Source organism: Tursiops truncatus, chromosome X (genome assembly GCF_011762595.2).
Source record: "Tursiops truncatus isolate mTurTru1 chromosome X, mTurTru1.mat.Y, whole genome shotgun sequence".
NCBI classification, from domain to species: Eukaryota; Metazoa; Chordata; class Mammalia; order Artiodactyla; family Delphinidae; genus Tursiops; species Tursiops truncatus.
In genome coordinates this window covers 107,425,902-107,443,232 of record NC_047055.1, presented here as the reverse complement: position 1 = coordinate 107,443,232, position 17,331 = coordinate 107,425,902, and the positions used below count along the sequence as shown (strand labels likewise).

Genomic DNA, 17,331 nt, shown 5'->3' with positions numbered 1-17,331 from the left:
TATCTGTAGCAAATATTTATCAAGTGTTTGCTGTGCACCACTTTATGAGTACTGGGAGTGGAGGGGTGAACATTACAGAGAAGTTCCTTACCCCCAGAGAGCATGCACTCGAATGTCAGAAACTAGGTAATAAACAAATAGATGCATGAGATATTTTCACTGTAATGAAAGAAAATGTGTACTGATATTTAAGTGTAATGAAGAAAACAGAGTAAGGTAATGTGAGAGAGAGTGTGAGTTTGAGCTGTTTTAAATTGAGTGGTCTTGGAGTCCCTTCCTGAAGGGGAATATTTAAGCTGAGACCTGAATGAAAAGTAAGAGGCAGGTATGAATAGTTGAGAGGACAGAACGTTCTAGCTGAATTGAAAAGCAAGGGCAAAAGCCTTGAGGTGGGAGCACAGTTTATTATGTTCAAGGTAAGCAAGGAATGGTCGAATGCCTTTAGAGAAAAGCCCAAAATGGTATTTAACTTGACATTTAAAAAGTTGTATTGGTCTAAACTCATGCTTTTAAATGGTCCCAGTGTGCTTGGAAATCCAGAGTTCACTAATAACAATTCTGATCTGATTAGGACTTTTGAAATGTTCCACGTATTTCAAATGATTAGGGAGAAAACTTACTCTTCACAAAATAGATGAGAATTTTAGTAACAAATCAAGCGACTTCTGTATATTGAACACCTAGTAAGTGTGTGTGTATTGTATACAGGCTCCATGAGAAAAATATGAAGTATTGATAACGTACGACAGAACTTTTTTCTTTATAACAAAAACATAAGTAATTTATTAAAATTTGAAGGCAAAAACATAATTTTAAAAGATTTAGACCTATGTTAGGTGTGATAGAGTATGGATGCTTTCTTGAAATTCAGAATCAGATCCAAGGGTATCACTTTCAGAATGTTCTAGTAGATTGAGTTTACTTTTAGTTGTCTTTGATGAAACAGTCACTATTCTACTCTCTTTCTTAACGGAAATGTGTTTTTTCGAAGACTCACTTTTAATTGGTTTATTAACCGAAGAATTATTTGGCCCCGTTCCTTTGCTTTTCTGCTTTACAGGTGAGTCAGAGCAGGAATGCTGGTCCTTCCCAGGTTGTTTCTTAGCAGAGTAGTTTTTGGTATATTCACCTGCTTTGCTCATTTTCTCTGGGGGCGCCGCCTCCCACGCCGGCCATTGGCGCCAGCCTCATCAAGATAGAACTTTTATCTTCAAGATGAGCAGAGTTGAGATACTGGGAAGAGGTACCATAAAAAGATAAGTAATGGCACAATGTCACACCAAGTCCAAATGAATCATGAAGTGATAATGAGGAAAGCAAGGTTACTTACAAAGCACAGTGCTCAGAGTGGCTTCTTGAAGGAAATGAGATTGGAATTGGTAGGAAGAATTAAGTGACCAGAGGCTGGTGGGGTTTATGGTAATGAGCAGGAGTGACAGGGAGCAGTGACATATCAAATACTTGTTATGGCCTTTCTTCCTTCTTCTTCATACCATGAAGCCGAGTAAAGTTTTCATAACTTGATTTTGGTTTTGGCACGATCCAAATACTTACCTACATCATTAAGAAATAGTGTGAGACTTTTTCCTTACAAGAACGATCTCTTTCTATGTTACTGACCAGAAGGCTTCCTATCCTACTAGATAGCACCTCTGTGAAGAAAACTCTAGTCCCCAAGGTATTACTTCTTAATTTTCATGATGCTTCACTTTTGCAAACAGATGAAACAAATATAGCTTCATTCAGTATTGAGAAATAAGAAGGATGTGATGTAATAATTCCCGTTGTTGATATCTACTCCATTTCTTCTACGACGAAGTAGATGACTTGGGATCGCTGGGCCCCATGTATCGTAGCTACACTTTACAGTGTCTCCTAGATGGTGTTCCTTGAAGGTGAATCAAGGTTGTTGGTGTATCCAAAGTTGCTAGACCCCTCTCTATGGGGCCTGCCTGATCCTGAAAAAGGACTGAAAGCAAATAAAGTAATACAGCTCAGTGAGCTGTTAAATCAGTGGTGTAAATGGACTCTTGGCACCTCACTGACTTTCACTGGTCATTGAGTCCGGTCCACACTGTTTGTTGAGGGTCAGTTCACTAACTTCTTCCTTTTATCATCTGCTTGGTACTTCTCTCCACTGGGGCCAAGGTACTACAGACTGTCTGAGGTGTTACTTTGTGCGAGTGTGCGTGCGCACCCATACACGTCTATTTTCTTGAGGTCTTAGAATGGTTCTTAAGCTAATCATTACAATTACTTGGGGTCTTTTACAAAATACAGATGCTTGGGACTCACCCCAAATCATTCAGATAAAAATTTCTATGCCGGGGCCCTGATACCAGTTTTTTTTTTTTTTTTTTTTGCGGTACACGGGCCTCTCACCGCTGTGGCCTCTCCCGCTGCGGAGCACAGGCTCCGGACGCGCATGCTCAGCGGCCATGGCTCACGGGCCCAGCCTCCCCGTGGCATGTGGGATCCTCCCGGACCGCGGCACGAACCCGTGTCCCCTGCATCGGCAGGCGGACTCTCACCCACTGCGCCACCAGGGAAGCCCCCAGTATATATTTTTAAAGTTCCTTCAGGGCCTCTAAAGTTCAGTGAGTCTTGAGATCCACCAACCTCATTTGTATGCGTGCATTTTTGTCAGATGCTTTAAATGAAGTTATTAACCAAAATGCATTTCCAGAGTTCGGGTCATTGAGTTTAAAATCAAGTGAAATGCATTTCTGGGTGATAGAACAGTAAGGACATGAAGAGAACTAGGGTGATGTACACAGATGTAGCTCCTGTCTCTGATGCAGCACAGATACTGACCAAAGAAAGCTAGTGCTCAGGTCACAGCTGCAGAGACACATTTAAGAACAATCAGTGACTTCACAATGCCATTACACAAGGTGTGAGGTAGTCACTGGCATTCAACTTCCTGTTCCTTGATCGAGAGGAAGACTTTAGCTGGCCAACAAATCACATCAGACTGTACTAGCCTGCTACACATGGGTACTGGGAGGTTCTGATGAGGCAGTATAGTCCTCACTTCTTTATGGAATAAAGTAAGAATAAGAAAGAAAGAAAGAATTCATGAGTGAAAGTCCTTTCTATCTGTAAAGGGCCATGTCAGTGGTAAAGATCCGTCTTCCTCCTCAGGGCAGTGCCATCACTCTATAGGGTGTGCAGTTTTTCAGGCCATCGTAAGTGGTAAAACAGTGGCAGAGATTATAGAATTTGGACTCATATCAGATTTAACTGTGGCTCCACCTCTTACTAGCTGAGTGACCTTGGGCAAGTTCTTTGACTTGTTTAAACCTCTTTTTCTCTTAAATGTAGGCAATTACAAGACTGGTGTGAGAATTACAGATAATTTGCTCATAGATCATTTAGTGAGCATTTGTTACTGAACTACCATGGATCTGGTACTGTTCTGGGAACTGGGGATAAAGCAAAGAATAAAGCAGACAAACTCTCCAGCTTTCATGGAACTTACAGGGGTATAGCACACCAAGAACAAGAAACAGGCAAAGACATACTATGCCAGGTGGTCGATAAGGGCTTTGGAGAAGAAGGAAGCAAGGCAGAGAGGGTAGGAATTCTAGGGGAATGCAGAGTTCATGGAGAATGTTGAGACTTTATATCAGGAGAGTCTCATTGATAATTGAGAAGAGTCCTGAAGGAGTTAGGACAGCTGAGCCAGGTAGATATGTATTGAAAGTTCACTACAGGCAGAAGACATAGCAAGTGCAAAGGCACTGAGGTGGCATTGTATGTGGAATTCTTTAGAAATACAAAGAGGCCAGTAGGGCTGGAGCAGAGTGAGAGAGAGGGAGATTGGTAGGAGATGAAGTCAGAGCTAGTAATGAGGCCCAGTCACAGAGACAACACTTCTCAAGCTTTGATATGCATAGGAATCCCCTGGAGATGTTGTTGAAGTGTGGTTTCAGATTCAGTAGGTCTGGAGTGGGGTCTGGGGTTCTGCATTTTGAACCTCTTTTGGGTCTGCAGACCACACTCTGAGTAGAAGCGGTGCAGGGCCATGTAAACTTATAAATAAGGATGTTCGCTTTGGCCCTGAGTGAGATGGGGAGCCTCGGGGAGGTTTGGAGCAGACTGATGCCTCTGGCTGCTGTGATAATGAGGTGTGGTTAAAAGCCCTGGCTGAGTTTGTACATTGTCTGGGTTTCCGTCCTAGTGCCACCACTCACTCACTGCCTGTCTTTGACAAGTTGCTTAAACTCCCTTCTCTCTCAACTTTCTGTTTCAAAAAATGCTAAACCTAGAGAAAAGGTGAAAGAAAAGTACAATTAGCACCCTTATATCTTTCAGCTAGATTGGTCAACTGTAAATATTTTGCTACATTTGCTTTATCTCATACTCTAAGTACATATTATCTCTATTATTATTAACCATTTAAGAGTCAGTTTTTGACATAATGACCCTTCAACCCTAACTATTTCATTATGTACTTTCTAAGAGTAAGAAAAATCTCCTATATAAATAGAATCAGCTATCAAATTCAGAACATTTGATATTGGTATAATTATCTAATATAAGATCTCAATTTAAATATAACCAATTTCCTCCCCAAATATCCTTAATAATAATTTTCTTCTTGTGTATAATCCAATCTAGGGTATTATGTTGGATGTTATGTTGCTTTAGTTTTCATGTGTCATTAGTCTTTTGACTGAAAACTGAGTCGCTAGACCTCAGCCTTATTGAAAAAATTAAATATAATTTTTTTGGTTCTACTAATTAACCCGTTTAATCTGGTTCCCATGTTCTTTTCAGGTTTTGAGTGCTTCCTTTTTTTAAAAAAATTTTATTTATTTATACAGCAGGTTCTTATTAGTTATCGATTTTATACAATTAGTGTATATATGTCAATCCCAATCTCCCAATTTATCCCACCACCACCACCCCCGCTTCCCCCTTTTGTGTCCATACATTTGTTCTTACATCTGTGTCTCTATTTCTGCCTTGCACACCAGTTCATCTGTACCATTTTTCTAGATTCCACATATGTGCGTTAATATGCAATGTTTGTTTTTCTCTTTCTGACTTACTTCACTCTCTATGACAGTCTCTAGGTCCATCCAAGTCTCTACAAATGACCCATTTCGTTCCTTTTTATGGCTGAGTAATACTCCGTTGTATATGTCTACCATATCTTTTTTATCCATTCATCTGTCGATGGGCATTTAGGTTGCTTCCATGACCTGGCTATTGTAAGTAGTGCTGCAGTGAACATTGGGGTGCATGTGTCTTTTTGAATTATGGTTTTCTCTGGGTATATGCCCAGTAGTGGGATTGCTGGGTCATATGGTAATTCTGTTTTTAGTTTTTTAAGGAACCTCCATACTGTTCTCCATAGTGGCTGTATGAATCTACATTCCCACCAACAGTGCAAGAGGGTTCCCTTTTCTCCACACCCTCTCCAACATTTGTTGTTTGTAGATTTTCTGATGATGCCCATTCTGATGGATGTGAGGTGATGCCTCATTGTAGTTTTGATTTACATTTCTCTAATAATTAGTGATGTTGAGCATCTTTTCATGTGCCTCTTGGCCATCCGTATGTCTTCTTTGGAGAAATGTCTATTTAGGTCTTCTGCCATTTTTTGATTGGGTTGTTTGTTTTTTTAATATTGAGCTACATGGGCTGTTTATATATTTTGGAGATTAATCCTTTGTCTGTTGATTTGTTTGCAAATATTTTCTCCCATTCTGAGGGTTGTCTTTTTGTCTTGTTTATGGTTTCCTTTGCTATGCAAAAGCTTTTAAGTTTCATTAGGTCTCATTTGTTTAGTTTTGGTTTTATTTCCATTACTCTGGGAGGTAGGTTGAAAAAGATCTTGCTGTGATTTACGTCAAAGAGAGTTCTTCCTGTGTTTTCCTCTAAGAGTTTTACAGTGTCCAGTCTTACATTTAGGACTTTAATCCATTTTGGGTTTATTTTTGTATATGGTGTTAGGGAGTGTTCTAATTTCATTCTTTTACATGTAGCTGTCCAGTTTTCCCAGCACCACTTATTGAAGAGACTGTTTTTTCTCCATTGTATATCCTTGCCTCCTTTGTCATAGATTAGTTGACCATTGGTGCGTGGGTTTACCTCTGGGCTTTCTGTCCTCTTCCATTGATCTATGTTTCTGTTTTTGTGCCAGTACCATATTGTCTTGATTACTGTAGCTTTGTAGTATAGTCTGAAGTCAGGGAGTCTGATTCCTCCAGCTCTGTTTTTTTCCCTCAAGATTGCTTTTGCAGGCTTCCCTGGTGGCGCAGTGGTTGGGAGTCTGCCTGCCGATGCAGGGGACATGGGTTCGTGCCCCGGACCGGGAAGATCCCACACGCTGCAGAGCGGCTGGGCCCGTGAGCCATGGCTGCTGAGCCTGTGCATCCGGAGTCTGTGCTCTGCAATGGGAGAGGCCACAACAGTGAGAGGCCCGTGTACCGCAAAAAAAAAAAAAAAAAGAAAAGATTGCTTTTGCTATTTGGGGTATTTTGTGTCTCCATACAAATTTTAAGATTTCTTTGTTCTAGTTCTGTAAAAAAAATTGCCACTGGTAATTTGATAGGGATTGCATTGAATCTGTAGATTGCTTTGGGTAGTATAGTCATTTTCACAAGCTTGATTCTTCCAATCCGAGAACATGGTATATCTCTCCATTTGTTTGTGTCATCTTTGATTTCTTTCATCAGTGTCATAGTTTTCTGAGTACAGGTCTTTTACCTCCTTAGGTAGGTTTATTCCTAGATATTTAATTCTTTTTGTTGCAGTGGTGAATGGGATTGTTTCCTTAGTTTCTCTTTCTGATCTTTCATTGTTAGTGTATAGGAATGCAAGAGATTTCTGTGCATTCATTTTGTATCCTGCAACGTTACCAAATTCATTGACTAGCTCTAGTAGTTTTCTGGTGGCATCTTTAGGATTTTCTATGTATAGTACCATATCAACTACAAACAGTGACAGTGTTACTTCTTCTTTTCCAATTTGTATTCCTTTTATTTCTTCTCTGATTGCCGTGGCTAGGACTTCCAAAACTATCTTGAATAATAGTGGTGAGAGTGGACATCCTTGTCTTGTTCCTGATCTTAGAGAAAATGCTTTCAGTTTTTGACCATTGAGAATGATGTTTGCTGTGCTTTTGTCGTATATGGCCTTTATTATGTTGAGGTAGGTTCCCTCTATGCCCACATCCTGGAGAGTATTTATCATAAATGGGTGTTGAATTTTGTCAAAAGCTTTTTCTGCATCTGTTGAGATAATCATATGGTTTTAATTCTTCAATTTGTTAGATATTTATATATTGAAGAATCCTTGCATCCCTGGGATGAATCCCACTTGATCATGGTGTATGATCCTTTTAATGTGCTGTTGGATTCTGTTTGCTAGTATTTTGTCTAGGATTTTTGCATCTATATTCATCAGTGATATTGGTCTGTAATTTTCTTTTTTTGTAGTATCTTTGTCTGGTTTTGGTATCAGGGTGATGGTGGCCTCATAGAATGAGTTTGGGAATGTTCCTTCCTCTGCAATTTTTTCGAAGAGTTTGAGAAGGATAGATGTTAGTTCTTCTCTAAATGTTTGATAGAATTCACCTGTGAAGCCATCTGGTCCTGGACTTTTGTTTGTTGGAAGATTTTTCATCACAGTTTCAGTTTCATTCCTTGTGATTAGACTGTTCATATTTCCTGTTTCTTCCTGGTTCAGTCTTGGAAGGTTATACCTTTCTAAGAATTTATCCATTTCTTCCAGGTTGTCCATTTTATTGACATAGAGTTGCTTGTATGTAGTCTCTTATGATGCTTTGTATTTCTGCAGTGTCTGTTGTCACTTCTTCTTTCTCATTTCTAATTTTATTGATTTGAGTCCTCTCTCTCTTTTTCTTGATGAGTCTGGCTAATGGTTTATCAATTTTGTTTATCTTCTCAAAGAACCAGCTTTTAGTTTTATTGATCTTTCCTATTGTTTTCTTTGTTTTTAGTTCATTTATTCCTGCTCTGATCTTTATGATTTCTTCTGCTAACTTTGGGTTTTGTTTGTTCTTTTTTCTCTAGTTCCTTTAGGTGTAAGTTTAGATTGTTTATTGAGATTTTTCTTATTTCTTGAGGTAGGATTATATTGCTATAAACTTCCTTCTTAGAACTGCTTTTGCTGCATCCCATAGGTTTTGGATCGTCATGTTTTCATTGTCATTTGTCTCTAGGAATTTTTTGATTTCCTCTTTGATTTCTTCAGTGATCTCTTGGTTATTTAGTAATGTATTGTTTAGCCTCCATTTGTTTGTGCTTTTTATGGTTTTTTCCCCTGTAATTTATTTCTAATCTCATAGCGTTGTGGTCAGAAAAGATGCTTGATATGGTTTCAGTTTTCTTAAATTTACGAAGGCTTGATTTGTGACCCAAGATGTGATCTGTCCTGGAGGATGTTCTGTGTGCACTTGCGAAAAAAATGTAATCTGCTGTTTTCGGTTGGAATGTCCTATACATATCAATTAAATCTCTGGTCTATTGTGTCATTTAAAACTTGTATTTCCTTATTAATTTTCTGTCTGGATGAGCTGTCCATTGGTGTAAGTGAGGTGATAAAGTCCCCCACTATTATTTTGTTACTGTTGATTTCCTCTTTTATAGCTGTTAGCATTTGCCTTATGTATTGAGGTGCTCCTGTGTTGGGTGCATATATGTTTATAATTGTTATATCTTCTTGGATTGATCCCTTGATCATTATGTAGTGTCCTTCTTTGTCTCTTCTAACACTCTTTATTTAAAGTCTATTTTATCTAACACAAGTATTGCTACTCCAGCTTTCTTTTGATTTCCATTTGCATGGAATATCTTTTTCCATCCCCTCACTTTCAGCCTGTACGTGTCCCTAGGTCTGCAGTGGGTCTCTTGTAGATAGCATATATATGTGTCTTGTTTCTCTATCCATTCAGCAAGCCTGTGTCTTTTGGTTGTAGCATTTAATCCATTCACATTTAAGGTGATTATAAATATGTATGTTCGTATTACCGTTTTATTAATTGTTATGGGTTTGTTTTTGTAGGTCCTTTTCTTCTTTTGTGTTTCCCACTTAGAGAAGTTCCTTTAGCGTTTGTTGTAGAGCTGGTTTGGTGGTGCTGAATTCTCTTAGCTTTTGCTTGTCTGTAAAGCTTTTGATTTCTCCATTGAATCTGAATGAGATCCTTGCTGGGTAGAGTAATCTTGGTGGTAGGTTCTTCCCTTTCATCACTTTAAATATATCGTGCCACTCCCTTCTGGCTTGTAGAGTTTCTGTTGAGAAATCAGCTGTTAACCTTATGAGAGTTCCCTTGTATATTATTTGTCATTTTTCCCTTGTTGCTTTCAGTAATTTTTCTTTGTCTTTAATTTTTATCCATTTGATTACTACGTGTCTCGGCGTGTTTCTCCTTGGGTTTATCCTGCCTGGGACTTTCTGTGCTTCCTGGACTTGGGTGGGTATTTCGTTTACCGTGTTAGGGAAGTTTTCGACTATAGTCTCTTCAAATATTTTCTTGGGTCCTTTCTCCCTCTCTTCTCCTTCTGGGACCCCTATAATGCGAATGTTGTTGTGTTTAATGTTGTCCCAAAGGTCTCTTAGACTGTCTTCATTTCTTTTCATTCTCATTCTTTTTTCTTTATTCTGTTCCATGGCAGTGAATTCCACCATTCTGTCTTCCAGGTCACTTATCCGTTCTTCTGCAGCAGTTTTTCTGCTATTGATTCCTTGTAGTTTATTTTTCATTTCGGTTATTGTATTCTTCATCTCTGTTTGTTTGTTCTTTAATTCTTCTAGGTCTTTGTTAAACATTTCTTTTGTCTTCTCGATCTTTGCCTCCATTCTTTTTCCAAGGTCCGGAATCATCTTCATATCATTATTCTGAATTCTTTTTCTGGAAGGTTGCCTATCTCCACTTCATTTAGTTGTTTTTGTGGTGTTTTATCTTGTTCCTTGATGTAGTACACCGTCCCCTGCCTTTTCATTTTGTCTGTCTTTCTGTGAATGTGGTTTTCGTTCCATAGGCTGCAGGATTGTAGTTCTTCTTGTTTCTGTTGTCTTGCTTCCTTACTTTCTTGCCCCACAAAATATTCTAGGTACACTTTATACTTTACCTTCCGCAAGTCCGGATCAACCATTTCTTCCAAGAACCCTGGTTCCTTTTAGTGGGGACCTAAACTGGTTTAACTACCAGTTTAAAATTTTTTTTTAATTTATGAGATGGCAGTATAACATAAATTGTAGAGTTATTTTGAGGATTAAATGGGAAAATCTGTGTAAAAGAGTGTACATAATTCTTGGCTCATAGTATGTGCTCAATAAATTAATTTTTTCCAGCTATTTCCAGTGAAGTGTAAATAATGGAATTATGGATGAGAATGACAGTTGATGAATTTACAAAATGTCAATTATAATGTTCTCTGAGAGAAAGCAATTGGTCAGTTGATTCAAAGATTACATTAACCTCCTTTCTGAGCTTTTCATTGTTTATTTCCATTCTCACTCAAGTTTCTCTCTTCAGAACTCATCCTTAGGATTTAGTTGAATTTAGTCTTGGGTTGTTGATGTTTCTTAATCTTCTCTTAAGTTAAATTTTAAGCAACTTAATATGGAAACCATATCTTATGTGTGTGTATGTTTTTTTGAGGTTTTATAATGTTATTTGACAGCTAGCGGTTAGTTCTCATCTACATTTTGTCTGTAGATTTTTGAGAGTAGTGACAGGTACATATCTAACCAACATATAGAGTTTATTTGGTGAATCTTCATCCTCATTAAGTCTCCTGGACAATTGCACATGGATACAGTGTGGGACATTGCTTATTCCTTTGGCCCAGATAGCTTTACTAAGCCTGGTGTCATTGTGTACATCTGAAGTTCCCACCTCCTTCATGGCAAATTTCTGGATCCTTTTGAGTGCCCAAGGGGCAAGCTTCTTGAAGCCCACTCCCAGGATGCACTTGTGAATGTTGATAGTGTATTCTGTGGTAGCTACCTCGTTGATGGCAGGATGGTCCTTCTGCTTCTCGGCCCTCTTCTTTGCAAGAGCTGTTTTGCTGGGCCCAGGTTGGAAGTGCTTAGGTGTTTTTCATATTTCCTGCATGTCCTACAACAGTGGTGAGCACATATGCATATATTAGATACCAGTAAAAACCTAAGTAATGTATTTGTAGAAGTCACATAAGAAACATTTCCTAGCGAAAAAGGAATGTTATAATTGCTAAGATCTTAATCTAAGATTCTAATGAAAGGTAGACTTTAAGCATACAACACCTTCTTAAAGAATTTGGCATCAACTACACGGCCTAGACCTTTTTCAAATAAATACAAGTTGGAAAGCAGAAGGAGTTGTATGTTTCTGAGCTGCCTAGTGTTGTAATATTAACAGTTTCTGGTGTCATGGCAGGCTGTCTCCTCTTTAATCAAAGGAAAATGTACAGACTGACAATTCTTCCAACTATTCAAATGTCTCTTAAAAATAATGGTGGTAAGTAACAGGCATTTTGCATGTGCTGGTTATTTTGACCTGATGGATCTGCAAATTTCTTACTAGCATAGAAAAGAAAAACTGCTTCTTATTTTTAAGTACAAATCTTGTGTGCAGCAAATGAAGTCACGTTTTTTATTTATTCATTTTTTTTTTGTGCTGTTAGAAAACCACTTTGCAGTGAGTGTGAAAGAGAATACTTATTAGGCTAATAACAGCAGAATCATAGAAATGAGGCCTGTAGACAAATCTCCCTCTAGAGAATAAAGTGTGGTTACAGAAGGTTAAGAATGTGTAAAGATCAATGGAGGCCAAGAGCTTAAAATAGAGATAAGCTGCCTGGAGAAAAAAAGTGAAAAGAAAAAGAAAACTTCAAGAAAACACTGAGTGTTTAGGATAGCTATTTTGTCTTTGTTCCCTGTTGAAAATTTCTAAAATTTCGTTTAGAGACAGTTATACATTCCTCCAAATACATCATTTTTATTTTTCACAATGTCTAAACTCCTGTGGGTGTCTTTTTCACTTCAACAGGTGCAATCACACATACACACATACACATGGGCCTTTGACTTCTGTAGTGAAACACACTGTCAAGTCAAAAGTACAGCTAATTCAGTAAAATGTGTTAATATAAGTAGTACAAAACGACAGAGGTTGTAATGGGTAAAGCTGATTCTTAAGTATAATAAGATTCCTGTATCCAAATGCACAACTTCTAACTGAACTTTGAAACATCCTCATATAATTTGGGAGATAATGCATTATGCTTTCTTTGACTGAAAGGCAGATATTTTGATGAGAGTTTTGTTACTTCCTCTCAGTTTTCAGTGGCTTATTAAGCACTACATTTGCTCTTTATTTAAAATTTTATTTAAATACCTTTATGTTTATTTATTTACTTATTTTTGGCCACACGACTTGTGGGATCTTAGTTCCCCAACCAGGGATTGAACTCGGGCCCTCAGCACTGAAAGCCTGGAGTCCTAACCACTGGACCGCCAGGGAATTCCCGCTACATTTGCTCTTTATGAAGGCATCTATTCAATATGAAACAGGAAGGCCATGGCATAAGACCAGGCAGTTTTATTTGCCTATGGACATCTCCATGTTTTGTCTATCCTTCCTGTCCCCCAAATCTCAAAGGAATCCCAGAATTCATGTTCTGTGTTGTAGAAAAATACATGAAAATTACAAAAAGGCTATCCTTTCTGTCTTTCTAGGTCTCTAATGTTCGTAATATTGTTGGCCCCAACCTGTAAGTCACAGCCCATTTTGAAAGTTGGTAAGGAATAGTAAAACATGGTATTTTTGCCTTAATTTACCCTTTTGCCCCATTTACCTATCATAATTTCAGAGTTCCCTTCATATCCTTACCATATCCATGGTTAAACAATTCCAGTCTCTGACTTTTGATCTTTGGGAACTTGGATGAAGATTCGGACTTGCATGGCACACTGTGCTAGTCGGTTCAGGCTGCCATATCAAAGTATCACAGTCTGGGTGGCTTAAACAACAGAAATGGGTTTTCCCACAGTTCTGGAGGCTAGAAGTTGCAGATCAAGATACTGGTAGGGTTCATTTCTGCTGAGGCCTCTCTCCTTGGTCTGTAGATGGCTGTCTTCTCACTGAGTCTTCACCTGGTGTTCCTCAGTGCTTGTCTGTGTCCTAATTTCTTCTTATAAGGACACCAATCATATTAGCCATATCATTTTACCTTAATCACCTCTTTCAAGGCTCTGCCTCCAAATCCTGTCACATTCTGAGGTCCTAACTGGGGGTTAAGACTTCAGCATATGAATTTCGGGAGGACACAGATCAGTCCATAACACACACCATTCACCAACCTGGTGCAAGAATCTTTAGTCCACTTTATCTGTAGGGAAAAATCTCTGTTTCAAGTCAATTTTTTTCTGAATCACATTGATGTAAATATTTGTGGTTCAACATATGGTTGGCAAGCCAGAAGTGCCTCAGGGATTTAAAGAAGTGTTTTAGATACTCCAACACATTTGGTAGGTAATCCAATCCTATTGGACAGACAGCCTGAATTTCAAAACTACACCCACGTTAAAAAAAGGCCAGATATGTTTTTTTTTAATTTATTTTTTTTACATCTTTATTGGAGTATAATTGCTTTACAATGGTGTGTTAGTTTCTGCTTTATAACAAAGTGAATCAGTTATACATATGTTCCCATATCTCCTCCCTCTTGCGTCTCCTTCCCTCCCACCCTCCCTATCCCACCCATCCAGGTGGTCACAAAGCACCGAGCTGATCTCCCTGTGCTATGCAGCTGCTTCCCACTAGCTATCTACCTTACGTTCGGTAGTGTATATATGTCCATGCCACTCTCTCACTTTGTCACAGCTTACCCTTCCCCCTCCACATATCCTCAAGCCCATTCTCTAGTAGGCCTGTGTCTTTATTTCCGTCTTACCCCTAGGTTCTTCATGACATTTTTCTTTCTTAGATTCCATATATATGTGTTAGCATACGGTATTTATCTTTCTCTTTCTGACTTACTTCACTCTGTATGACAGATTCTAGATCCATCCACCTCACTATAAATAACTCAATTTCGTTTCTTTTTATGGCTGAGTAATATTCCATTGTATATATGTGCCACATCTTCTTTATCCATTCATCCTATGATGAACACTTAGGTTGTTTCCATCTCCTGGCTATTGTAAATAGAGCTGCAATGAATATTTTGGTACATGACTCTTTTTGAATTACGGTTTTCTCAGGGTATATGCCCAGTAGTGGGATTGCTGGGTCATATGGTAGTTCTATTTGTAGTTATTATTTTTTTTAATTAATTAATACTTATTTATGGCTGTGTTGGGTCTTCGTTTCTGTGTGAGGGGTTTCTCCACTTGTGGCAAGCGGGGGCCACTCTTCATTGCGGTGCGCGGGCCTCTCACTATTGCGGCCTCTCCTGTTGCGGAGCACAGGCTCCAGATGCGCAGGCTCAGTAGTTTTGGCTCACGGGCCCAGTTGCTCCGCGGCATGTGGGATCCTCCCAGACCAGGGCCCGAACCCGTGTCCCCTGCATTGGCAGGCAGATTCTCAACCACTGCGCCACCAGGGAAGCCCTATTTGTAGTTTTTTAAGGAACCTCCATACTGTTCTCCATAGTGGCTGTACCAATTCACATTCCCACCAGCAGTGCAAGAGTGTATCCTTTTCTCCACATCTTCTCCAGCATTTATTGTTTCTAGATTTTTTGTTGATGGCCACTCTGACCGCTGTGAGATGATATCTCATTGTAGTTTTGATTTGCATTTCTCTAATGATTAATGATGTTGAGCATTCTTTCATGTGTTTGTTGGCAATCTGTATATCTTCTTTGGAGAAATGTCTATTTAGGTCTTCTGCCCATTTTTGGATTGGGTTGTTTGATTTTTTGTTATTGAGCTGCATGAGCTGCTTGTAAATTTTGGAGATTAATCCTTTGTCAGTTGCTTCATTTGCAAATATGTTCCCCCATTCTGAGGGTTGTCTTTTGGTCTTGTTTATGGTTTCCTTTGCTGTGCAAAAGCTTTGAAGTTTCATTAGGTCCCATTTGTTTATTTTTGTTTTTATTTCCATTTCTCTAGGAGGTGGGTCAAAAAGGATCTTGCTGTGATCTGTGTCATAGAGTGTTCCACCTATGTTTTCCTCTAAGAGTTTGATAGTTTCTGGCCTTACACTTAGGTCTTTAATCCATTTTGAGCTTATTTTTGTGTGTGGTGTTAGGCAGTGATCTAATCTCATACTTCTACATGTACCTGTCCAGTTTTCCCAGCACCACTTATTGAAGAGGCTATCCTTTCTCCACTGTACATTCCTGCCTCCTTTATCAAAGATAATGTGACCATATGTGCGTGGGTTTATCTCTGGGCTTTCGATCCTGTTCCATTGATCTATATTTCTGTTTTTGTGCCAGTACCATACTGTCTTGATTACTGTAGCTTTGTAGTATAGTCTGAAGTCAGGGAGCCTGTTTCCTCCAGCTCCATTTTTCGTTCCCAAGATTGCTTTGGCTATTCGGGGTCTTTTTGTTTCCATACAAATGGTGAAATTTTTTGTTCTAGTTCTGTGAAAAATGCCAGTGGTAGTTTGATAGGGATTGTATTGAATCTGTAGATTGCTTTAGGTAGTAGAGTCATTTTCACAATGTTGATTCTTCCAGTCCAAGAACATGGTATATCTCTCCATCTATTTGTATCATCTTTTATTTCTTTCATCAGTGTCTTATAATTTTCTGCATACAGGTCTTTTGTCTCCTTACATAGGTTTATTCCTAGATATTTTTTTCTTTTTGTTGCATTGGTAAATGGGAGTGTTTTCTTGATTTCCCTTTCGTATTTTTCATCATTAGTGTATAGGAATGTCAGAGATTTCTGTGCATTAATTTTTTATTCTGCTACTTTACCAAATCTATTGATTAGCTCTAGTAGTTTTCTGGTAGCATCTTTAGGATTCTCTCTGTATAGTATCATGTCATCTGGAAACAGTGACAGCTTTACTTCTTGTTTTCCGATTTGGATTCCTTTTATTTCCTTTTCTTCTCTGATTGCTGTGGCTAAAGCTTCCAAAACTATGTTGAATAAGAGTGGTGAGAGTGGGCAACTTTGTCTTGTTCCTGATCTTAGTGGAAATGCTTTCAGTTTTTCACCATTGAAGATGATGTTGGCTGTGGGTTTGTCATATATGGCCTTTATTATGTTGAGGAAAGTTCCCTCTGTGCCTACTTTCTGCAGGGTTTTTATCATATATGGGTGTTGAATTTTGTCAAATGCTTTCTCTGCATCTATTGAGATGACCATATGGTTTTTCTCCTTCTATTTGTTAATATGGTGTATCACGTTGATTGATTTGCACATACTGAAGAATCCTTGCATTCCTGGAATAAACCCCACTTGATCATGTTGTATGATCCTTTTAATGTGCTGTTGGATTCTGCTTGCTAGTATTGTGTTGAGAATTTTTGCATCTATGTTCATCAGTGATGTTGGCCTGTAGTTTTGATTCTTTGTGACATCCTTGTGTGGTTTTGTTATCAGGGTGATGGTGGCCTCATAGAATGAGTTTGGGAGTGTTCTTCCCTCTGCTATATTTTGGAAGAGTTTGAGAAGGATAGGTGTTAGCTCTTCTCTAAATGTTTGAAAGAATTCACCTGTGAAGCCATCTGGTCCTGGGCTTTTGTTTGTGGGAAGATTTTTAATCACAGTTTCAATTTCAGTGCTTGTGATTGGTCTGTTCATATTTCTTCCTGATTCAGTCTTGGCAGGCTGTGCCTTTCTAAGAATTTGTCCATTTCTTCCAGGTTGTCCATTTTATTGGCATAGAGTTGCTTGTAGTAATCTCTCATGATCCTTTGTATCTCTGCAGTGTCAGTTGTTACTTCTCCTTTTTCATTTCTAATTCTATTGATTTGAGTCTTCTCCCTTTTTTTCTTGATGAGTCTGGCTAATGGTTTATCAATTTTGTTTATCTTCTCAAAGAACCAGTTTTTAGTTTTATTAATCTTTGCTATCATTTGCTTCATTTCTTTTTCATTTCTTTCTGATCTGATCTTTATGATTTCTTTCCTTCTGCTAACTTTGGGTTTTTTTTGTTCTTCTTTCTCTAATTGCTTTAGGTGCAAGGTTAGGTTGTATATTCGAGATGTTTGCTGTTTCTTAAGGTAGGATCGTATTGCTATAAACTTCCCTCTTAGAACTGCTTTTGCTGCATCCCATAGGTTTTGGGTCGTCGTGTCTCCATTGCCATTTCTTTCTAGGTATTTTTTAATTTCCTCTTTGATTTCTTCAGCGATCACTCCGTTAGTAAGTAGTGTATTGTTTAGCCTCCATGTGTTTGTATTT

At 38.5% G+C, this 17,331-nt stretch overlaps 1 pseudogene; it reads right to left on the bottom strand.

Moving 5' to 3' along the window:
* Positions 1-10,668: 10,668 nt before the first annotated feature.
* Positions 10,669-17,331, bottom strand: part of LOC101323182 (large ribosomal subunit protein eL31-like) — a 141,197-nt pseudogene continuing 134,534 nt past the window's right edge.